We start from the raw sequence: 24,940 nt of genomic DNA, 5'->3' as shown, positions 1-24,940 counted from the left end.
GTTGCCAGGCAGATTTCATCGTACTTCAGAATGCACCATGGGGGGGATCTGTGCTGTGAGTGAACGGGCTTTTAGAGTTGATAGACACTTGCGACAGCCAATCAGATCACGAGTTGGTTACAGTAAGCCTTCTTGCAGGCCTCACGTTGTCGTTGCGAACGTGTCCCTGTGATTTGATAATCACGTGTTAAAGGGCAGAGCTGCGCGGAATCAACAAATCCTCCCAGTGACCATTCGAATATATAATAATATAGATTCTTGATTTTATTAACCCATAATGGCTGACGGAGGGATAAGTGTGGATTTGATTGCAGATTGGAATACTTGGTTAATACCGAATGACGTCTCCCAAAATGCCACCAGTTTAATTGCTTTTCTTCAAGTTAAAATAGTGATTCCTTCCCGTTGAGATGAATGTTTTCTCTTCATGTGCCCTCATACGAAGCAGCAGATGCGCAAATCTTCCTCCATGCACTCTCATAAAATCAAAGACAAAGTGGCTGTTTTTGTAGACGACAGCTTAAGTTGCATCAGCCCAAACATGAATTTCACAATGACTGCTGCGAGCAATGTTGCAATTCCATGGAGGCTTTTTTGTGGAAGAATTCAGCTGCGAAGGAAGGTCGTCGGAGGGACATTCACCTCGCAAGTCCATCTTGGAATAGAACACATTAAAGAAGGATGAGCTTGCACCAGAGATGAGAATTGCTGCTGTTTTTACTGCTGGGATCAAATATCACAATTTGTCAAAATTTATTAAAATATTACTAGTTTAGGTGTGTTAGGAGTGCTTTGTTACTAGTGTCTTTTCTTTTCTTTTTTTTTTAATATTGTTGTTAACGTTACTATTCATTGTTGTGAACAATTACAAGGCAAAATTCCGTCACTGAGTCAGTATTATATTACGTGTTGGCGCTATGCACATATATTTATTTATACATGTGTATTTAATTTTTTTGTAATGTGTATTTTTGCTGACTGTTCTTTCTGCTGTTCATATATAAAGCATGTATTTATTCATATCCAGTTTGCCACTAACGCACATATAGAGGATTTATTATTAATGTACAGTTGACACATACACTACTGTGCAATGCAAACAATTCTTGAGTTTTATATAGAGTACTCTACTAACTTTCGCGTTGAAGGTTCCATTCTGATCAAATAATAAATTCCTGTGCGCAAATGTTTTTTGTGCGCCAAAATACTGTGTTTTATTCTATCTTTTGCACTTGCTTTCTAGTCGCAGTCTCATGCCAGTCAATGGAGTTTTTTTCTGTGCTAACAAACTAACACAATCCTAGTAAAAGGGATCAGAACTATCTATCTCACCTTTGCACATATGCCATGGGGTGGAGGTTTTATTTTTTAGAGTGTGAGTTCTCCCACAAAAAATAGTGAAAAAGATTCTCACATGCTTCACTAACAATAAAATATTTTTACAGTAGGTTGGGATGGTGAAAGTGTGGAAGTGTCAGAGAAACCTTGAATTATTGGCAATATTTTTTGTAGGAATCCTACTGGATTATTTTGAAAAGAAAATAGTCAAAGGAGAAAAGGGAAATATTCTTTATCCCAAATGTTTTCAGATAAGATCAACTGCAGGGTCAAATTGTCCAGCATTTAAATGACCTCTGATACTCAGTAACTATTTCTTAGAAATACAAATTTGTTGCAACGGTTGTCAGAAAAATATATATATATTTGTTGTTTTGACTGAATCAAATCTAATCATGTGTGGTTTGTTGTGGACTATGATACTTCAAATCTTCCAACAATTGATTCAACTCTATAATTCACGTTAGTGTAAAGGTAGTCGGAACGGTAGAATGGCATCTGTGTCAGAAAAGTTTTGTCACTGGTGTCACAAAAGATCAACTATTAAACCCCAACTACTGTGTCTCTCCTTCATTATGGGTCTGCTTAAAATGCCCGAGCATCTGACAGTTCCTAGCTGATAAGATGGCCATACTGGAGCAACCTCCTTACTCACCCAACCTTGCGCTGTGGATTTCTTATCTATTTTATCCTTGAAGGGAAAACCATTCTGAAGATGTGGACAACACTGCAATGGCGATTTATGATGACGAATCCCGGAAGAATCCTTCAGGAGTACATAGAGCCGTGGCAGAGAAAACTAATAAAGGGCATTTGACTCATTGCGCAAAAGTGCATTGTTAACTTCACTTGCATTCAAAGGTATTGCCAATTTCTGTAACATAGCAAACATTTTCCCACACGTTTTACACAAAATAAATTCGATATACTGAGGCAGCACTGTAATATGTATTAGAATGATAAGGCTCCAGTCGACGGCTTTTAGGCTGTCTCTGTCATTGCAGTATTGAGTCACCGTGGCCTACATCATTCACACCAAAAGAGACTCTGTCAAGCTGGAGTCGAACCTCTCCACCTTGAGTGTCAACGAGAGTGTAAACAGTGCGGCTGTCAGCTCATTACTGGAGCCTCAGCAGTTTTTGCCTTGGCCAGCCGTTTGCCGTGCAGCCGGGGTAAATAGCTTGGCCTCCCGCTCGCCTACCGCAATTCATTACACCGCACGCCAACGCACAGGGGAAGCCGTCAGGAGCTCGCACCCTCATTACCCACTAAATCCTTTGACAAGGGCTTTAATGTGTCGAAAGATATCACTATTGATTTAGGGTGGGTGTGTTGAGACGTGTCGATGTGTACTGCTCTTCTGAAAGTTGGATTGAATAAACTATACGTAGATTGAGTAATTTAACTTTGAAAATATATTTTAATGCGTCGATATCTTTCCTCAGTGTCAAAAATCGTCAGGTCTTGGAGAGACAGTTATACTTAGCAATTTTTTGTCAGTTAAAAGGTTGTGAATAAATTCACATTTTCTCACAAATAGTCTATTATTCTAAATTTTATAATGCAAGCTGTTAAAATTTTGGAATCAAAGTCATTTTTATAGCATTTATAATTTCATAAATAATTATTTGAGGTCGTGTGAACACAAGTGTACGAAAATGTTTTGTCTCATCAAGCTAACTTACTAGTTATAAATGTATCTTTACAAAATGTTGTCTGTAAGAACAAGAGAACTTCATAAAAGCATCTTGTCTTGTCTACGGAGTTTCCTGCAATAGTTTGCAGACTGTCTAGCTCTACATAGTCACTACTAAACAACAATAGGAGTAATAACCTTTCAAAAAATGTTTTCTTAATTATTCTCAATACATTTCTATTGGTGTGAAACATAGAATAAGATTACACACAAATTCTCTATTTATTTTTTTGCCCCACAGCTGGCTCACTGGCAATGTAAAAACACAGAGGCTAAAAATAGCCGTGTCCCAGTCAACCACGACAAAGTAATAGCATGCAGAAAGCCTTATTAAGCCATTTAGTGAATGTTTAATATTGGAATTAATTCAGTTAGTTTGCTTTCTTTCAAACCATATCAGATGCCATTTACACACACTCAAAGTATGTTGTCCCATCGTATTTCAAAACACCTCAACCGCTCAACACATTTTGACAATGTGACGCAGCGTATATGCACATGGTTGACCTTTAGTTTTATCGTATATTCGCATGTCATTTGATTTAATTTCATGCCATTTAAACTTGCGAGCTCCCTTACTCCCACAGCTGAAGGGTCCGAGCTTACAACATCTTCAGAATTTGAAAATGTAGTGGTCTTGACCAAGACGGTTGTATTGTCGACAGATCAACTGAGTCTCCTCAACCAAGGGCTCAACTTTGTACAGACAATAGGCCTTCTTGGTAACCAGCAAATACAAATGGAATTCAATATGCTAAATTATCATTGGAGACTATTGCTGGCAACCCACTTTAAGTCCACAACCAATAAAGAGTGTTACCCTTTAGACCGCCCTCATTTTGGACAACGCCAATTAATTCATTGCCACAATCAATCAAAACACTAATTGAACAGGACAAAAGTATTTTCCGGGAATAAATACACAACACCCAAATTGTCATAAAACCGGTGGATAAGGGCAGTGCGGTAGTTGTCCTTAGCCGCGAACAATATACATTTGAGGCCTACACACAGTTAAATAACCTGATATATTATCGCAAGTTAGATACGCCCATTTTCCCACAAACAATCCCAATGATTAACAACCTTTTATACACTCTCTATGAAAAAAAAATCCTCAATGGCCACCAAAAGCGAAACCTGAAAGGAGACATCGAGCCACGAGCAAGCAGACTCTACATACTACCTAAAATCCACAAAAGCCCAGAATCCTGGATGGTCCCTTTTATGGTTCTCCCCGGCAGACCCATTGTCTCTGACTGCGGCATTGAGACGTGCCGAATACCCGAATTTCTGGATTATTATTTGAATCTGCTCTCCACCAAATATGATTCCTACATAAAAACACTGGATGTTATTTGAAACAATTAGAAAATTAGCAATCCCTATCAATTCGATATTTATTTGACAAATAGTTTATATATAAATATTGATACTCCATCTGGGTTGACATCTGTAAAAAAGATTTTTGAAAAATACTCCGATTCTCGGCGGCCCAACAAGGAATTATTGAGACAATAGGAAAATAATTTAACAAGGAATGATTTTGAATTTGAAGAAAATTTCTACTTTCAACTTTAGGGCATGGCCATGGGAAAGAAATTTGCGCCGGCCTACGCCAACATCTTCATGGCCAACTGGGAAGAAGCGGTACTGCCCAAATGCCCACAGAAACCACTCCATTTCCTCAGATATCAGGATGATATCTGGGGAATTAGGACCGGATCGCAACAGGACCTAGAAAAGTTTTTTAAATTTGTGGACTATTAAAATAAAGGCCGCTACAAACGAACAGACTGTTGACTTTTTGGACACCACAATGTAACAAGTCTATCAATAGTGCAAATACACTATCTTGCTTCTGGGTCAATTCTACGCTCTAATAGAGTGGGGTAACATATGGAGTTGAGCCAGAGACCAGAGAGTTTAAATATAAGAAAATGTTTTACTAAAGTAAGCAAAAAGAACACAAAACAATTGCAACCATTTTACAAACAGCCTACGGGATAACAATTAGTGCTGGGCGATAAACCATAAATTTACCCTTACCGAAATTTATTACAATGACCGACCCCATTTTGCCCATGTCGGTAAATCCTGTGCTTAAAAAAAAAAAAAAAAAAGAAAGAAAAGTCTTTTCTGTCTGCGGCAATGTTCATGCCCCACGTGACTCCACCCATCTGAGCAAGAAAGAAAACAGACGTCGTGGTCGTAGCTGGCGATTCAAATCCAGAAGCGGCTGACATGGCTGAAGACAAAGTAACGTCAGTTGAAGTTGTTCCTGTTGCAATGTTTGAGCAAAAGAACACGAACTACAAAGTGCGCCTTAAGCACCCAAAACAGCGCGACCAACCTTTTCTTTTTTACCACCCACAACACAACCATGCTGTGCTGAAAGTTCAAAGTGAGAAGCAAGGTTCGACAAGTGACAACAGCCCATTAACGGAGGCGACACCATACGAGAGAACGTCTCAGAGGTGGACGCGATAGCCTAGCACATGGCTAATGATTTAGCTCCTCCAGTTACATTGGTGCGCACAGGATTTAAACGCTTCATGAAAGTAGCCGAAAGAGGTACAAAAATATTTGTCGTAAACCGTACTTCCCAATATGGACAACATCGGGACAGGAGCTTAGACATGTCAAGCATTTTGCATCCACATCCGACTTGTGGTTGAATCGCAACATGTGCCTGATTTGCCTGACATGACATAGACGACAAGTGGCGACTGTGCACCAGAGTACTTGAGACGGCACATTTTCCCGATGATGCACACTTGTTTATTTGGCTTGCATTGACATTTTTTTTCCATTTTATTTAGCATTTTTTTATTTGGCATTATTTATATTGTTTACAAGAGACTACACAAATCTAGGACTTTGCACATATAATTACAGCATCTTGGCGCAATCTATTTGCAGAAAAAGATTTTGCAAGAGGTACCCTTTTACTCTTGTTCTTTGTGACATCGTTCAAGTCATGCAAAGCAAGGTATTTGGAATCTTTATACAAATGATTTTTGTACTTCTATTTTTCAGTGAAAGTAATGTGTACCAGTTGATCAATAAAAAAAGCAGTTAATATACATTTCCTGCATTTATTTTGATTTTGGTCCACAGGGGGAATTTATCGTGCATTTATGGTTATCGAGGTAAAATTGCTCAATTTATCGCGATATTGATTTGAGGTAATATCGCCCAGCCCTAATAACAATATTCTCTTCTGAATTCTGACTGTTTTACTTTCATCTCGACTCGTTTCCAAATCAGAGGCAATTTATTCCATGTAACTCACCCTAGTTAGATGATTTGTTAAATTTAGATGGTTTAGTTATGTTAGACCAGTCTTTAAATATCCAAATCAAAGTTGAATTTGATTTTGTTCAATTTTCTTCCTGAATTTACTTTTTCTTTTCTTTCAAATAAGAAAATTGATTATATCATTGAAAACCCGAAATACAGCAAAACATTTTCCGAACCACAACAAAGTCAATTATATCAAAATGCAAATATGTCACTTCTATTCAGAGTTCAATACATTCCAACACGTGTGTTCAGCGTTCAGTATGTTCCAACAATCCTACCACACTGGCAGAAAGTTCATCAATGAGTCCTTAATCCCTGTGCAGCAGGTGCTCCAGCAGCACAATAAAGAGGAAATTTGTCTTTGGAAACGAAGTTTGCGGGTCTGGCTCGCTTTCTTGAATTACGGGTATGTGTGCAGCAACTTCACGCACAAACGAAGTCCTCCTCAATCCAAACTTCCAACGGGACGGGTAATAAGCAAAAAAAAAAAAAAAAACCTGATCTTTACAACAGGTCATAAGAAAAATAAATCAATTTGTCCATATAAACCAAATTAACAAAATTCTGCGCTTAGTATACATCAGCTCCACACAGCTACGATGGTAAAGTCTAGCTAACATTCACACATGTAGCATTACAACCAATTTATGGGATGATAACTTCAAATTTACCAAAACGGTCATAGATTGCTTAAATAAGTCAATTGTTAATCATCGACCATGTAGAATGATTCCAAGTTTCCAGAGTGTTTTAAGTATTTGTTCCTATTTCTCTCTGTTCGGCTTCTCTGCTCTCTGCTCCGTGCGTGTTTAACTGACACAGTGCCACAGCAAGACATCGCATCGAATCTTAAAGGGACAGTACAATCTTTTGAATAGGTGATTTAACGGATGTTTAAGTCGTCTTTTTGTCATACTATTTTAATTAATAATTTAACCAAATGTTAGATTTGAACTGTTTTACACATTTTAATAACTTTTAGGACGTATCTTTATCATTTCTTGTGGGTTACAAGAACATTTAAGGGACCAAAGTTCATGGAAAATAAAAATACATATGTTAGTCTTTTTTAAGGCGACAGACACACTTACTTCTACAAAGAAATAGCTTTCATCTAAAACACCCATTCAAAAGGTATAATTAAATCACAATTACTGCGTTTTAAACGTCTATGCACAAGGGACGAAGACTTTTAGGTGACAGTGCGGACCCTTTTCAGGGTGACTCCGTTCTAGAGGATGACTGAAGGGGTTCCAAACCCCAAAGGTCGCCCCCAACAAAAATCTAATTCCATTAATCACAACATTCTCGTCCACTAATTATACCCTAAATTATACCCTCAAAAGTCATTTTAAACAGATCTTGAAGGACACACCAATTGGCAATTCCCATCAACTAATTTCGGCATAGAGAAGAAGATTTTGGTCACAGCAAAGTTAAAACCTCTTTGACAAAAAAAAGATAGGGCATAAACCTTCATCCTACTTCTGCAAATTGAAATTCATACACATTCAGACTAATAAAATGATCCTCATATCCCGCAAAATTCTTGTGTTAGTACAGCTAACTGCGTGTACCTTATAATGTGCAAAACATGTTATATACAATATGCCTGAGAAACCCCAAAAAATCTATATCCACAAGAGTGGCCCAACACCACTATAACATAAAACGACAAAAAAAACACACGCACAAATTTGGTGAAGCACTTTTCATGGCACGGATTAGAAGCCTTTTTTGGTGACAGTACTAGAAAGTAATATATATTGGACTGACAGGGATATAAAAAGCAGAGAATCTAAATGGATATATCTTCTAAACACTCGGGAGCCCGCTGGATTAAATGAAAAATATTGTTAATTAAAATCCTAATCCCCAACCCTAACCTCATTCCTAACACCAACCCTCACCCCAATACTAACCTCAACCCAAATACCAACCCTAACCCCAACTCCAACCCTGACACTAACCCCAGGCCTGATCCCTAGCCTAATCCCTGCCCTAACTCCAACCCTATAACCCTAGTCCTGTCCCTGTCCTTAACCCCAACCATGTCAGGTTACGTGGTGACGAGGAGGTTGAGGAAGAGGAATAACCCAAATGCAGGGAAGTGAGGCAGGAAAACTTGAATGGTATTTAATCCAAAGAAACATAAAAGTACAAATCAAACGGTGAGCAAGGATTTAACTGAACATGAAGCGGGACAGGCAGGAGGGAAACGGACATGGACACGAACGTGGATATCTGACGAATAGCTGACACGGACAATGCACCAACAAGAACTCTAAAAAAAACAGGGAACTAAATACAAACAAATTGACGAGACAACGAGGAGCACCTGGACAAGACACAGAGGGTTGGACGGACCTGATTGGTTAACACAAGGTCTTGGGTAAACGAACACAGGTGGACACAATAGACGAGAAACAGAAGACACAGGAACACAAGGCCAAAACATGAAACTAAATACTAAAGAAAAAAACAACAAATACAGATCATGACAAACCATAACCCTAACACCTACCCTAAAATATCACAAATGGGACCTTTAAACAAAACAAACAATGAATTAAATAACCCCCCCCCTTTTTTATTGCCTCTTATAAAAAAACATACATGTCAAATGGAATTGACCTTGATAACATACAATACAAATTTAACATAAAGATCAGGCTTAAAACCATCATCAATATACACTATTTAAATGACTATAAATAAACAAATTGATTTGCCGCATTGACCTAAAAAAATCCTACTTAACGAATATACATCTGTTTAACTTAATTTACTCCCCTACCCGACTTACCCGTTTATTTAGTTCCACTGTAGAGCAAAACAATTGTGTACTTGTTACCATAGTATAATGAAAATAACATCTGACTTAAAACAATGGGTGATTTGAAATGGGCATAATTTAAAGAGAGAGAGCGAGAGAAGAAATGGGCATAATTGGGAAACAAAATACAAAAACATCAATAGTATATAGAGCAGGCATCACCAAATGGCGGTCCGGATCCGAACCGCGGCATGGTTTGGACCGGACCCATGGCCAATCTATGATGAATTATTTTCAGGGCGCATTCGCAAACGTTGGCGCTGCAATTCTAGTAAATGCGGAAAAGGCGTCACTGATTTGAGCCAATCAAATCTTTTGTTTACGATCCACTGCCAATTGCGCAGCAGACCGGAAAAGAGTTCTGCTGACAGTATGCCTTGCTAAAAAGTTAGCAAGGTTGGTGCGTGTTGTTTTAAATGAATGGACGGAGAAATTTAGTTTCGTTCTGGCTGCAGCCAATTCAAAACCAGTGTGCATCATATGCTCCGAAACCGTCGCAACATTGCGAAGCACCACTACGAAACAAAGCACCGCCTTTTTGTGTAGTTATCCGCTGACGTTTGAGGTGAGCGCACGCAAAAACATCGAACTTCAAGTGCAGTACAACAGATGTTTACATTTTCGTTTACATCCCAGCGGCATGCAAACGAATATTCAGTAAAAGTATCATGGATTTTGGGGAAACATAAAAAATTGTTCAAGTGATGGGGAAGTTGTGAAGGAGTGCTGAAATGTGGTTACACAAATATTATTTAAAGGAAAACACAAAGCCCAGATGTGTGAAATAATCTACCAAATCCCAATGGCTCTGACTCCGTTCCAACCCAGATTTAAGTCACTGGCAGGGACGTCACAAACTCATTTTTCTCATTAAGAGAAGTTAAAAAAATATTCAAAAGAAAAAGTGGTGTCAAAGCTCATTTTGAAATAGTTTTTCATGAGGACAGCCATTTGTATTGATTGTGTACTTAACATGTTGACCTGGTTTACTTGGATAATTAGGCTTTCGGTTTTTTTTAGGCTGATAACTCTTTGATTTATGAAAAAAAAAAGGTAAAAGGTTTTAACTCAATGCTTAGCACTTGATATATTTCTGCAGGAGATATTTTACAGTTTTTTTCTGGAAGTGGCACCCTTAAGTTCCTGGAGCCACATTTTCTTGACTGTGAAATAAACGCCTTATATTTGTTTGACTGGCAAAGGTGTTTAATGGGAACATTGCTAAATATTTAGAATATAAGTGCGCTCTGTTGAAAATGACTAAATACTGAAACTATATAAAAATGTGAACATAGGCTAGACATTTCGGGAAGTTGGACTTTGGTTCGGACCTTTTAATTGGAAATATTTTTCGTTGTGGACCTCTGTGACTTTTAATTGAACACCTCTGATATAGAGCATTGAATTGCGGTGAATTGAAATAAAACACAAATACATATGTACATTTATTCCTCTAGCTAACTCCTACACGCAATAAAAGTATCCATATTAGATTAATTAAAAACTACAAATTGTCCATAGGTGCGAATGCGAGTACAGTAATAAGCAAAACATGTGAGATGAACATTGATAAAACATGTCACCCTCATCACAATCTGCATAATTTCTTCCATGAATTTCATTGTACTCACATTCATTAAATAAACACAATTTTCACGCTTGCAGGAAAATAGTGCACAGTATATTGCATGTGTTGTTGCACCTTGAGGTATGTCTCTATATCACTAGAAAGCCTTTTCCTTTTCAAAGCGTGCTTCCCGTGGGAGGGAGGACAGCCTTTTGTGGGCTTGTGATTCATGAGCCACCAGTGTCTTCCTTGGAAACAAAGCAGCCAAATTCTGTAAGATTGGAAAGTAGATTTTTTTGGTTTGTTTGTTTTTGTACCTACACTTAATTTAGCATTTTACATGATGCTTGTTATCTTGTGTGATCTGTTTGTTAGTTTGCGTAATCTGGACACGCCATTAGGTACACCTTCGCAATTGTGTGATATTCAATAGAAGGGGATGAATTGTTTTGTTTTGTTTTTGCTAAACCATATCAGAGCGTGCCCCGTCTACTGGCCATAGATGGCTGAGATTGGCTCCAGCACCACAACCATTACGAGGCTAAGCGCTTCAGATAATCGCTGGATGGATATGTGGCTGGCAGCCAGCCCATGGTGTCCCCTTGGTCTCGCCCAATATCAGCTGGGACATGACCTCAATTAGCAGAAGACCCACAGAAATGTATGGATGTAAATTTCGCAAAGCACTTGCAATGAGTTTTTAAATTGTTTTCAAAATAAGATTGCGTTATGATAGTCTTTAAAAGACCACAATTTAAGTGTAAATGCGGGAAGATTCAATGTAATACTGCTGGGGTTTTCTTTAAATATATTTGATAAATAAGTTATGCTTGTAGGAGAGCGGTCTAAGCACCAGGTATTTTTTTTATGTTCTCTGGGGGAGGGTAAAACGCAAAGTACTCAGCTAACAAATAAAATGGACAGGAAAAAAAATGGATGCACACAATTTATTTCCAACTTTTGTGAGGGAATCATGCCCCCCCCCCCCACACAGTTTTTACTCAGAAAGTAGAATCCTGTCGATTTGTAACTTATAAAATATGAGTAAAATAAAAATAAATATAGTCACGTTAAGCAATGGTAAAGGATTTAAAAAATTTTTTTTTTTATTTCACCATGGTGAGAAGTATTCGATTATGCATGGGATGAGCTGAAATGTCCTGCAGCATAAAATGAAAATGGCAGATTTTGGAATCATTTTGAAATGGTAATTTGAAAAGCAACACTGAGCATGATGAAAAGGAGACCGTTTGCAAGCACTTCAAAAAATTTGGTGACCTGAAATTTCACAAAGGCCTGTAAGCTTCCATTGCTGATATTTTTGATTATTTTTTTTTTGAACAAGGACATTTTTGCTTTTAAAAGTTAAATAAGGTTATTTAAGAAGACAATTAATGTGACAGAGGAGTGGCTATATATTTTTTTATATTTATGGGAATAGATGAACAGCTGCTCTGAATTCTGCCCGTCGTAAGACAATCACAATGCGCTGCAATATTTTTTTCCACCTTTCCTTAGAGTTGACCTTGAGGGAGGGCTTATTATAAGTTATTTTTTTAGGAAGGGAAACACTTTGCTGTTGAATAGATTCTCACCGCTTGTGTACTGTGTGGTGCACTTCAGCGGAGCAACACACCTAACGGAACTTAACTGTGTAACATAGAATAGCATAACTCGTGAGGCATGTTAGCTTCCTAATTGGCTATGGCTCTGTGTCACATTGTTGACCACACATGATGTAAACATTTAATTAACAATTTAACAGAAAGGGCAAAAGTATTCACATTCACATTAGAAAAGAGGTTCCCGCAACAGTAGAAATGTCCAAACAAAATTAATAAGGCAACACAAGGCAAGACAGCTTTATTTGTGTAGTATATTTCAGACACAGGCCAACTCAATGCGCTTCAAACAAGCAAATAAACAACACCTACAAGCATTTTTAAACACAACAGCTAATACGATTTAGAAGCAAAGCAGACAAAACAAAAGTAGCTTAAAAAGGAATTACTAAAAGAACATACATAGACAACATTTAAACACTAACAGAAAAGAAATATATTTGAAAATGTTCAGAGGATCTTAATCGAAGGTATGGGTGGAAAAAAAGTTGTTTTAACTTGGAATTATACTTGGATCTGACTTTACTTCGGTTGGCAGCTTCACCATGTTTACTTTGAACTCAGGGTTCCACTACTTGACCTAAATCTGCAGAGTTCAGAGCACTACTGGGTTCCCAGAATACAGGATGAGAACTGTATTGCTTGGAGGAGTACTGATTCAACTCCCTTAATTAAAGACCAAGTGTGAAGTGAACTTTGTAATGATAGCAGTTATATCATTGGTAAAAATAGAAGGCAGAACATTACAAACTTGACCAACCATATTTTGAGTCGTAAATATATTTTAAGAATACTAACATTAGTTTTTTTTACGCAAATGTACGAGCTTCATAGATAGATAGATAGACCCATAGCAACGACCTAACAACGAAAAATGCTTTTGTTCGTCAATCGCTGGTATTCTTCGGTAATGACAGCACTCGCAGAACCACGAGCTGCCAGTCGCCATTGTAATGCATGTACCACCTGGACATCTACTTAAGAATATTAACTTCCAAGCACGGTTTTCCGGCCGTAACAATGACAGACAATATACAAATTTTTTCTTAATTAATTTTTTTATGACCCTCAACATCTCCGCCACTTCTGGACATCCATCCAGCATGGTGGTCTTTAGGCCACTATTTTGATTATGGGGACAATAACATCTAGAGTATAAGTGTTTCATATGTCACAGATCATTAGCTGACCACGCCTGCGGGCATATATGTGTCATCACGTGTCTGTACATCCATCGCTCTGAAAGTTCCTGTCATCATTTCTCAGGTCAGTGAAGATCCTCCTCGCTCCTTCGAGGGCAGAGACACAATTAGCGCGGTGATGCACGAGAGGTCATCTGTGATATGTGTGCGTACAATGCACATACATTGTTAGGGTTACACATGAGATGCGTCACCACCATTTCCTTACACGCCTAATATCTTAAAACATGCAGAGAGAATAGCCAGGAGGAGGAAATCATTTAAATTGTTGCCAGGATAATCCATTTTCTATCATGCAAATAAAGAATGATCTTTGTATTATTCTGGCAATTTGTGCTGTTTCAATTGCATGTACTGACCGGGTGAGCCCTCAGCGTTGATTTTTGGGCTCAACCAGCAGCAGCCACAAGTTGCTGCACTGATGTGGCGTCAAATTGTAATCACTAATCATGCCTTTGGGACGGAGAAAGTGTCCCAGATTCCAAGGGCCGCTGGCTGACGGATCAATGTGACATTATATTAGCGCGAGCCGGAGCTGCAGTCACATCTAATGCGCTACATGGGGAATGAAGAGGCTCAACCACACGCCTAAAAATAATTGTTAGTTTAAACAAGAAAGTCACTTGGATTATGAGCACACGAAAGAGCAGTTTATTAAAATGAGGTCTAAACTGACAATGAGTTCAGAGAAATGCGGCCGAATTGCAAGATACTAAAAAAGAATTTCAAAGCGATGACCTGAGCTAACCCAAAGCAGTTTTAGACCGCTGTCATTCAAAAGTGTTAGTATTCTTCTTTTTGCTTCCAAAAATTGTCTTTGCAGACTTTGTTGAAAATAGTGATGGCTGTATTGAAAGAAATAGAGACGGAGCTCTTTAAGAAGAAACTTGAGAGTTTGATTTGGCAAACGGGTAGTTTGAGTCATGAAGTGAGTTCAGTACTGACCTCAGTTACTTTGGCCAGCCTGTCTTGAGTATGATTCGTAGTTATTATGGTTCTTGCAGTCTTGAAGTCTTGGCTTTGGCATGTAAGCAGGATTGGAACATCTGACCGCGTGAACATGGCGACTGCGAGCCGAGCCTCGACGCCGACGCAACTGCTAAGAAAGTCGTCGAGGCTCCGCCACCCAAAGTCAACGCGTGGAGCCGCCGGACGACGGGCAGGGTGCCGCTCCACAGCGTCCACTCGTCGGCCTCGCAAGACAGAGATCAGCAAAACGCTCTGAAGGTCGTCCGTGCCAGCAAACCCCGAACCAGAAAATCCAGCAAAAAACGCGGCTAGCTTACCTGCTACCGGTTGCTGCTTCCCGGCTTCACTACCCAGCCCAGCTATGTCAATCAGCTGTGACTGGCTTGTTTTCTGCCGTCCACACGGTTCACCACCGCCTGCTCTGCTTCAACACCCGGGCGACTGCGAGCCGAGCCTCGACGCCAACGCGACTGCTAAGAAAGTCGTCGAGGCTCCGCCACCCAAAGTCAACGCGTGGAGCCGCCGGACGACGGGCAGGGTGCCGCTCCACAGCGTCCACTCGTCGGCCTCGCAAGACAGAGATCAGCAAAACGCTCTGAAGGTCGTCCGTGCCAGCAAACCCCGAACCAGAAAATCCAGCAAAAAACGCGGCTAGCTTACCTGCTACCGGTTGCTGCTTCCCGGCTTCACTACCCAGCCCAGCTATGTCAATCAGCTGTGACTGGCTTGTTTTCTGCCGTCCACACGGTTCACCACCGCCTGCTCTGCTTCAACACCCGGGCGACTGCGAGCCGAGCCTCGACGCCAACGCGACTGCTAAGAAAGTCGTCGAGGCTCCGCCACCCAAAGTCAACGCGTGGAGCCGCCGGACGACGGGCAGGGTGCCGCTCCACAGCGTCCACTCGTCGGCCTCGCAAGACAGAGATCAGCAAAACGCTCTGAAGGTCGTCCGTGCCAGCAAACCCCGAACCAGAAAATCCAGCAAAAAACGCGGCTAGCTTACCTGCTACCGGTTGCTGCTTCCCGGCTTCACTACCCAGCCCAGCTATGTCGATCAGCTGTGACTGGCTTGCTTTCTGCCGTCCACACGGTTCACCACCGCCTGCTCTGCTTCAACACCCGGACATCCTTTACGTGCCCCGGCGAAGATGCACTCACCGGGGCTCACGCCGAAACTACCAATACGACAACTCCAGCTCCATCAGGTCGTTCTGGTCCAACGCTCATCGCCCACGGAAGAACACCAGACGCCGTGCAGATCCCTCTGTGCTGACCCGCGTCTCGAGATCGGATAGCATCGCGGCCGCGAGCAGCTGCACTGCTGTCAACATCGGCCTGCTGAACATACGCTCCCTTCCGAGTAAGGGCCATTTCGTTCACGACCTCCTGACAGACCGTGAGTGTGACATTTTATGTCTAACTGAGACATAGCAGCAACCGAATGATTATGGTACTCTCAACGAAGCTACCCCACCCGGCTTTGTTTATCATGCTGTACCTCGCATTACCGGGAGAGGAGGTGGCCTCGCGATGATTCTGCGCGAGGATTTTAAATTTGCGCCCGTAAATGTGTAAATTTTTTTATCGTTTGAAGCTACAGTTATACAGCTATCTGGATCAAACTCCCACACTGATTGCCACTATTTACCGACCACCAAAACTGACATCACTGCATTCCTCACTCATCTGTATACACTATCCCCTAATGTGATTATTTTAGGAGATTTTAATATCCACATGGACAATATCAATAACTCACTCACCAAAGACTTTACCTCCTGTCTGGACAGTTTTGGTTTTAAACAGTTTGTCAACTTTCCCACACACGGTAAAGGACACATTCTGGATTTAAATTGCTGTTTAGCATTATCACCAACAAACTGTAAAACCGATCTTCTGCCATACACAGATCATCTATTGCTTTCATTCAGTGTTAATCTGTTCTTTTTCAAATTCAACCCACAACGCATTATACATTTCCGTAAAATCAAGGACATTAACCCGGACAATTTATTATCACTTATCAACAACATGCCCAGCACTGATTGTCTTTCTACAACAGATGAGTTTTTGACACACTACAACTCAAACCTCCATAACATTCTCAATACCCTGGCCCTACTCAAAACCCAAACTGTCTCCTTCAACCAAACAGCACCCTGGTTTACCTCCACCCTCAGACAACTTAAATCAAAAGGCCGTCAACTCGAAAGACTATACAGAAAAACTGGACTCACTATTCATAAAGAAACGTACACTACCCACTTCCTCCATTACAAGGACTCAATTTCCAAAGCCAAATCTATCTATTACTCCAGTCTAATCAGTTCCAATGAAGGTAACCCCAAAACATTATTTTCTCTCATTTCTAAATTCACTAAACCTGCTGACACGCTTCCATCACATCTCTATTCCACCGATTTCTGTAATACTCTGGCCTCATTTTTTACATCCAAAATCCAACTTATCCACCAGCAACTCACCCCACCTTCTGCCCCTAACCTTCCTTCTCCATTCTCCCTGGCTCCTTCCCACCTGTTTTCTACATTCACCTCCCCATCTGTCCACCAAATTTCCAACTTAATTCAGAAGTCCAAGACATCTACTTGTCAACTCGACCCTCTCCCAACTGTCCTCGTCAAAGTCTCTATCCCAGCCCTCTCCCGTCTCATCACGAACATTATTCAAACTTCTCTCTCTACTGGCAATGTACCCTCCCATCTCAAAACTGCTGTTGTCACTCCCATACTTACCTGGCTCTGATCCCTCCGACCTGAACAACTTCCGTCCCATATCAAACCTCCCCTTCATTTCCAAACTTCTAGAAAAAACAGTGGCTGCTCAACTTCACACCCATCTCTCCACCAATAACCTCGATGAACAATTTCAGTCTGGCTTTCGTTCCCTTCATAGTACTGAAACTGCCCTCCTCAAAATATCCAATGACCTTCTCCTCTCTGCTGACTCCGGTTCACTCGCCATTCTCCTGCTTGACCTCAGTGCAGCCTTTGATACCATTTCTCACTCCATTCTCCTTGACAGACTTTCTTCCATCGGTATCACCAGCACCGCTCTGTCCTGGTTCCGCTCCTATCTTTCTGACCGCACCCAGTTTATCCAGCTCAAATGTTTTAGATCCCACCCCTTTCCCCTCACTTCAGGTGTTCCTCAGGGTTCTGTCCTTGGCCCCTTGCTGTTTATCATATATCTTCTCCCTCTTGGTAATATCTTCAGGAAACATCACATCCATTTTCACTGCTACGCGGATGACATCCAGCTCTACATCTCTACCAAACCAAACACCACACTTCCACCATCCTCCCTCACCAACTGTCTGCAGGAATTAAAATCATGGTTCACCGCAAACTTCCTCAAACTGAACAGCAATAAAACTGAACTCCTCCTCATTGGCACCAAATCCATCCTAAACAAAATAAACAATTTCTCTATTCCCTTTGGCAGCTCATCCATCTCTCCCTCCCCTCAGGTCAAGAGTCTGGGTGTCATCCTTGATAGCAGTCTCTCCTTCACCTCACACATCAACCACATCACTCGCTCTGCATATTATCATCTCAGAAACATCCACCGGCTTCGCTCCTCTCTCACCCCTCACTCCACTGCTATACTCGTTCATACCCTCGTCACCTCCCGACTTGACTACTGGAACTCCCTCCTGCTTGGTCTCCCTCAAAAAACCCTCCATAAGCTTCAGCTGGTCCAAAATTCAGCCGCTCGCATTATCACGCTCACTCCATACAGAAACCATATTACACCTGTCCTCCAACATCTCCACTGGCTCCCCATTAGACACCGTATTCAATATAAAATCCTGCTCCTCACTTTCAAAGCTATCAATAACCTTGCCCCTCCATACCTAGCTGACCTCATTCATATTCCGACACCTGTCCGTTCTCTCCGTTCTTCCTCCTCTCTCCTCCTCACTGTCCCCCGTGCTCGCCTCGTCACCATGGGAAGCAGAGCCTTCAGTCGCTCTGCTCCCCAGCTCTGGAACACACTCCCCGCTGACCTCTGTAACTCAGACTCATTTACACATTTCAAATCCAACCTCAAAACACATCTTTTTAAACAAGCTTATTCACTCTGACCATAAATTAATTTTCCATTTGTTTTATTTTATTTGATGTTTTTAACGTATTTATATTTTTAACTGCATGTTGTAAGGTGTCCTTGAGTGCTCAGAAAGGCGCCCACAAATAAAATGTATTATTATTATTATTATTGTAAAGAGTGATCCATCAAGGTTTCGATGAACAATGTGACTGATGGAGCATTAGAAATAAAATTGATTGATTTGTCAGATTTCAAATGGTAAAGCTTCATTCTGTTGCAACATCTGAGACTGGTCTTCGTCTCACGTACGGCGTGGACACCTAATACAGAAGGCCTACGTCTTCTCTCTGTCTCAAACGAGCCAGACCCAGGTTTTTCAAAACCGGTCGAGACCAGAACTGATCGTATTAAGACTTATGTGCTTCATGTGCATTTAAAAGAGAATTGAAATAGAATGTTCTTTATCTGTTCAATATTGTTTTATGGTTCTGGTCTTGACACGCTCTCAGCAGCTTGCTCTTGATGCTTTCTGGTCTTGGGCAAATATTGGTTTTGGATGTTGTGGTCTTGAGCAAAATGCTACTGATTTGGCCTGTTCCATTTCAAGCTTATCTTGGACAAACCTCTTATTTGTCGATTAGATGAATAAAAGCCTTGATCAAATCACACGCGTCCATGAAGCTCAAAATCTGTCTTTGTGCGCCCTGATCACATCCACCAAACTCACATTACACCACATGCGCCACAACTTAGAACGTCTTCGAGCTGATCAAAAGTCCAGTGTGGTTTTTGTTTCCTAGTGAGGTACAGCACGTTCTACCAAATTCTAACAAGAAATATGCTGGTTATTTTGACTCATATAGAATTAGAAACAATTATTAATACATTATAGACCACACCACATTTCAATAAGCTAACTGCTGAGCAAACAGTCTTGAATTTTTTTTCTCTCAGCAGTGTGTAGCCGACTTCAGCCGACATTGGACACCTCCATCGTCACCTGATCAACGACACGCTTCGTCTAGTTCTCTTCATCCAGCCAATAGAATATTCCCATTTGAATGCAGACTACCTGTTTTGAACTGTCTGCCCTTTTTTTCTCAACCTGCTTCCCGCAGACCCTACCTGTTCCTATTTCGGAGAATGCCCCCTGCCTGCTTGGACCCCGCACCCAGATTCCTCTGAACTTACTCACCGCTCAGCCTTTCCCACTGCCACTAACAATTTTTATTTTTCTGCATTATAACCTGCTGTTCTCTTTTCTATCTGCACCTGGGTTCTACTCAAAGGGAAGACTAGCAATGCTTGTACCGTTGTGTCAGATCTCATCCAAAATTCAGCTGACGAATGCCATTCGAGGCTTGGCAAAAAACGTCATCCATGGCAGAGATCCAAGGTGAAAAGTACTGGGAAAGTAAGACCGCGTCTTACTTTGTCAAAACACATCCGAATGATTCCACAAGACCTTTCGGAGTCACTTTTGCGAATGGCTTCAAAAAAACAAAACTAAAGTATGTCAAAAAAGCAATGGGCAAAAACTTTCACACCATTGTAAAGTTGTAAATAACATTAATACTGATGTATTTTTAAGTGCAAAGGCATCCCTTTTTGTGACAGCCTCTTTCTCATCAAGATTAAATTTTTGTTTAAACCCAACAACAATCCCTGAGTGTCTAAATGAGACTTGTTAGGAATAATGGTTATAGACAGTCTTTTAAATCCAACGAAGTGCGCTTGAAAGCACTATCGCCTATATCTTTTATTTCAAATTTCAAAGGAAAAGTTGGAGCTCATCAAAAAGTGGAGTAGCAGTGATCCGCTTCAGTCAGCATTTCAACTTTTATCTCGGAAAAAATCCAAGGATCTTTTGGAAACACTGTGCCCCAATCAGTGGCCATTTAGTATTTTATATATTTATTAAATTCATTTAATAGCAGCCAATTGGTGATGTGAAATTAAATTGCAGATTCTCTCGACAGATTGTATCACCTCTGGTGGATTCATTTCTACATTTAAGACGTCAACTGCCTCTTTGAACGTTTGCTTTTATTTACACATGAAAGCATGTCAAATGCGATTCAAAGATTTGATTATATTCAATGCATACAGGTTAAGAATTCATAAACACACCACTGGTGCATTGGACTCCACAGGAATTTCAATACAAAGAAGATAAATGTGCATTGCAGGCGATTTTCATGTATTTATGACTAGTGCGCATGCTGTTTGGGTTTTTGCCACAAGATTCTTGGGAATGCCACCCCACCCCTCTCAAAACATCCTGTAAAGCATGACAAATATGTGACAGGCGGAACCCACACACATCATTCCTTGAACGCGCCCCTGAGATATGACAAAGGCATATTTGATTTAGCGCAGCGGGAGCACATTTGGGACTTTTTGACATTTTTCTCAAAACAATTCGAACATATAAAATAGTTCCAGTCAAACCCAGATGAGTTTCAATAAGAGATGGGGAAACCCCGGTAGAAAATGACTTGTTTGGGTTCTTACTTTTGAGATGCATTGCGACTTGGTTAGCTTTTGCAGATTTTAAGTCCTCAGGCCCCTCGAATGTTTCCTATTCGAGTTTCAGTGCTCTAGAATGTCTTACCTGTGGAAATTCGAGCCAGTACCTTTGTAGAACTCAACTTATTTGTATATGCTTGCATTGAGTTGAATTACACCTTGGCTTGTGTTTTCTCTGGGTACTCCAGTATCCTTCCATATTGCAAAGTTAGCTGATCACATAATGGACGGATGGCTGTACGGATTATGCACCGATCAACCGGGACAAGATCTGAGGTGGACCAATTACTTGGCGGTGCTGTTTATGGAAATTTCCGCACTGACCAACTGGAACAAGTTTTGATGAGCACCCACTTCTCCAACGGCATCTTCCTGCAGCGATTCTTCTGTGTGAATGTTATTTCAGACACACGAACATTGTGTGGTATCACATTGTGTTAACTGTTGCCCATCTAGAATCCATTGCAGCCTGGTCATCCTGGAGAGGGGGATCCCCCCTTGTCCTCCTAAGATTCAGGGACGTTGCTAATATTTGTCAAGGCTGGGTTTGTGAAGCCTTTTGAGAATCTTCTGTGATTAAGGGGTGTATAAATAAATTTGACTTGATACACAGATTCGTGTTAGCATTTGCATCTGTTATGCGACCTTTTTTTTTTCCTCAGTGAAAATGTTGACAAAAACAAGACTCCAGGGGATTGTTATAAAATGCGAACGGAAATGCACATTGCCTTTGAAGTAGCAGTAGTCACAAAGTAGATAACCCATTATTTTTGATGTGTGGAAGTTTAGAATTTTAATCTCGGCTTTAATATGAAGTAAAGTGTGTACACCACTTTTGGGCGTCTCGGGTAGAGCAATAGCATTTAGATTCACAATAAATGAAAATTTATGGGCAACATTATTTCTCAATAAAACAACCAATGCTGGACTATATAAGATATATTATGACAATGCTAGATGATTCTTTCAAAGTCTTTGGCTGTGGTTTAAAAATAAATAAATAAAAATGCCGTAGCCCTACGAAACACTCGTGGATAAAAACACACTCACAGAGTAAATTGGGTCATGAAACTACACATATAAGTGTTCACAGCTTCGAGCTATGACATTGATGCTGCTATTTAAACTTTGTTTTGGTGAGATATTTACCGCTTCTCAGCAGGGTCGTTAATGGAATTAAGCCAGCATTATCTATCAATACACGGCAGGATGCAGGAGCTTAGCAAAAACCAGAGGGGGTCAAGGGCATGCTCCCCTGGGGAGTGTTTTCCTCATTATTGGACTGAAGCTTCATGCAGCGTTTTGCAAGTCGTCTGAGGTTATATGAAGATGAATGAATGAAAGACAACTGGGAAAATTCCTCACGTCTGAGTCGTTCCTTTTTTAAGCATGGGAACTTGTCTGTTTTGTTTGAAGATGACACACAAGACACCGTTTATATATCCTGTTCAATTTAGATGATTTGATTTTACGCATATAGGGCAGCACGGTGGGTGACTGGTTAGAACGATGGACGATGATTCCGGCTCTGGCCTTCCTGTGTGGAGTTTGCATGTTCTCCCCGTGCCTGCGTGGGTTTCCTCTGGGTATTCCGGTTTCCTCCCACATTCCAAAAACATGCATGACAGGTTGATTGGACACTCTGAATTGTCCCTAGGTGTGAGCGTCTGAGTGGATGGTTGTTTGTCTATGTGTGCTCTGCGATTGGCTAGCAACCAGTTCACGGGCTACTGCCCAAAGACGGCTGGGATAGGCTCCAGCGACCCTCGTGGATGGATTTTACGCATATATGTTTACTCCGAACATGCAAATGATGTACACCACATTCATTTACAAGCAAAACATAATAAAACAAAACGAATGCTAAAGCTAAGTGTTTTTGAAAAAAATCAAACTAATAAAAAGTAATAAAGCCACCCTGCAAACTAAAATGAACTAAATTAAAAAAAAAAAATAAAAACAAAGTGAAATAAAATAAAATAAAAACTAACTATAAGTAAAATTCCCAAGCTAGAATAACCGTGCTCCAAGACAATCTAAAATAGATAATAATAATAATAATATTCCCTTTATTAGTCCCACAATGGGGAAATTCGCGATTCGAACCCAGGCCTCCTGGGGAGACTGGGTCCTGAACGCGGCGCCTTAGACCACTCGGCCATCCAAACAAAATGCGTTTTATCCATCCAGTTGCAGTCACCAATGCTTGGCCTAGTGACTTCTACAGCTTACGTTATGTCTGCAGATTCATGACGTCAAGATCATCTTTGTGTAAGTGTCTGGCTGATATGAATATTGTTGAACCCCACTCATCCACAAGGCAGCCGCTAAAGTTTATTGTCTATCAAGTTTCTAATTAGACCCTCTTGACCAATAATAACCTGTTCACAGAACAATCAGCAACACCAGAGACACTCATGTCGAAATGGAAATGGGCTAGATCTGCTGACACTTCAGGTCTCGACAGTTCATTTTAGGATTGCAGACACACTCAGCGTGGGGTCTGTCAATATAAAACTTGAGGCAGGAGCTATACGAGAGGAGTGCAACGGTCACCTGATCTGTTCTCATCTACACAGATCATATGTTCATGATAAGGCAGCGACTTAACTCAAATGTCAAGATATAAAAAGTGGTCAGATATTAAAAAATCATTTTCTATGTCCTAATTTGTGCCCACATCCTGGAATGGCACATACAAAACAAGAACCATTTACACTCAAATTGACATCTATGGACCTTAATGTTTTTCAAATGAGGGAAGAAGCTGGAAGTTTTCATTATATTTATTTGTTATGTATGTTTTGTTATATTTTTTTTATTTGAGAAATTATTGCCATATTTTGTCAAGAAAAAACATTTGCGCCCCTACTGACTGGAAGATAATGAGATTTTTTAATAAAAACACCTAATGTCAGGGTCAATGCTCTCAAGAACATGTGGCGTATTATTATTTATAAAGATTCGACATTTTATTAGGTTTCCTAATTTAACTTTGAAAGTACATTGAGAGGACCGGTGGGCCCGTTTTAGTTTCGGTCTGCCACAATGGACTTCTTAAGACAGACAGGCACAACTCAGGGTGATTTACACCTGCTTGCAAAAACATCTCATGTACCAAGAAGTCTGAATACACAGGCAAGGAGTTTGTTGTATAAACAGAGCTCAACATTCAAAGGTGATAGGTTAAAGGTCTACATCTCTGGCTTCTTGGTCGGACCAAGCTCCAGAGACAAGATCAATGGTCAGGGGATTCTATAAGGGGATACGATTGCATATTAATTAAGAAGTAACAATAGCTATTGATTCTCTAGTCCTATAAATGTTAGGAGAAAAAGGGAGAGTGTTCGTTATTTTAATTAGATATCAGGGTGGCTTTATTAGTTTTTATTAGTTTTAGTTTTGTCCAAAACACTTAGCTTTAGTTTAGTTTTAGTGTTAGTTTGGTTTTAAAGAAATTGGTGTTGTACCCTTATGCCAGATTAGAAAAAAACATCTGTGCAACACACATTAAAAGAACTGTCCGCATTCTTCTGGCTTACGTTCGCACAGTCATATCAAAATATATACATTCAAAACCAACCCCAAAGGCTCGTGTATTAAATTAATTGCCAAAGCCGAACATTAAGGACAGTCTTGCTCTAATTATTGTTAGTTTTAGTCAATTTTATGAACAGAAAATGTAGTTTCAATTATTTTTTTTCATTAAATGCATTTCATTTTATTTTGTTCACTAAAATGTTTCAATTTTGCTTTGATCACGTTAGTTTTTGCGAAGTAAAATAACCTTGTCTTGGAAACTGG

The 24,940-nt window shown here is 40.3% G+C and overlaps 2 pseudogenes; both read left to right on the top strand.

Annotated features, from left to right (window-relative positions):
* The first annotated feature begins 4,249 nt into the window (after nt 1-4,249).
* LOC148344102 (uncharacterized) lies at nt 4,250-4,859 on the top strand (annotated as a pseudogene).
* Nucleotides 4,860-15,583: 10,724 nt separating this feature from the next.
* On the top strand, nt 15,584-18,641 carry LOC148344101 (uncharacterized; annotated as a pseudogene).
* Nucleotides 18,642-24,940: the final 6,299 nt, after the last annotated feature.

This window comes from Idiotropiscis lumnitzeri, chromosome 1 (genome assembly GCF_059441095.1).
Source record: "Idiotropiscis lumnitzeri isolate Australia: NSW breed Sydney's pygmy pipehorse chromosome 1, RoL_Ilum_1.0, whole genome shotgun sequence".
Classification (NCBI taxonomy): Eukaryota; Metazoa; Chordata; class Actinopteri; order Syngnathiformes; family Syngnathidae; genus Idiotropiscis; species Idiotropiscis lumnitzeri.
The sequence above is the reverse complement of the archived record's forward strand: the minus strand, read 5'-3'. Positions and strand labels throughout refer to the sequence as shown.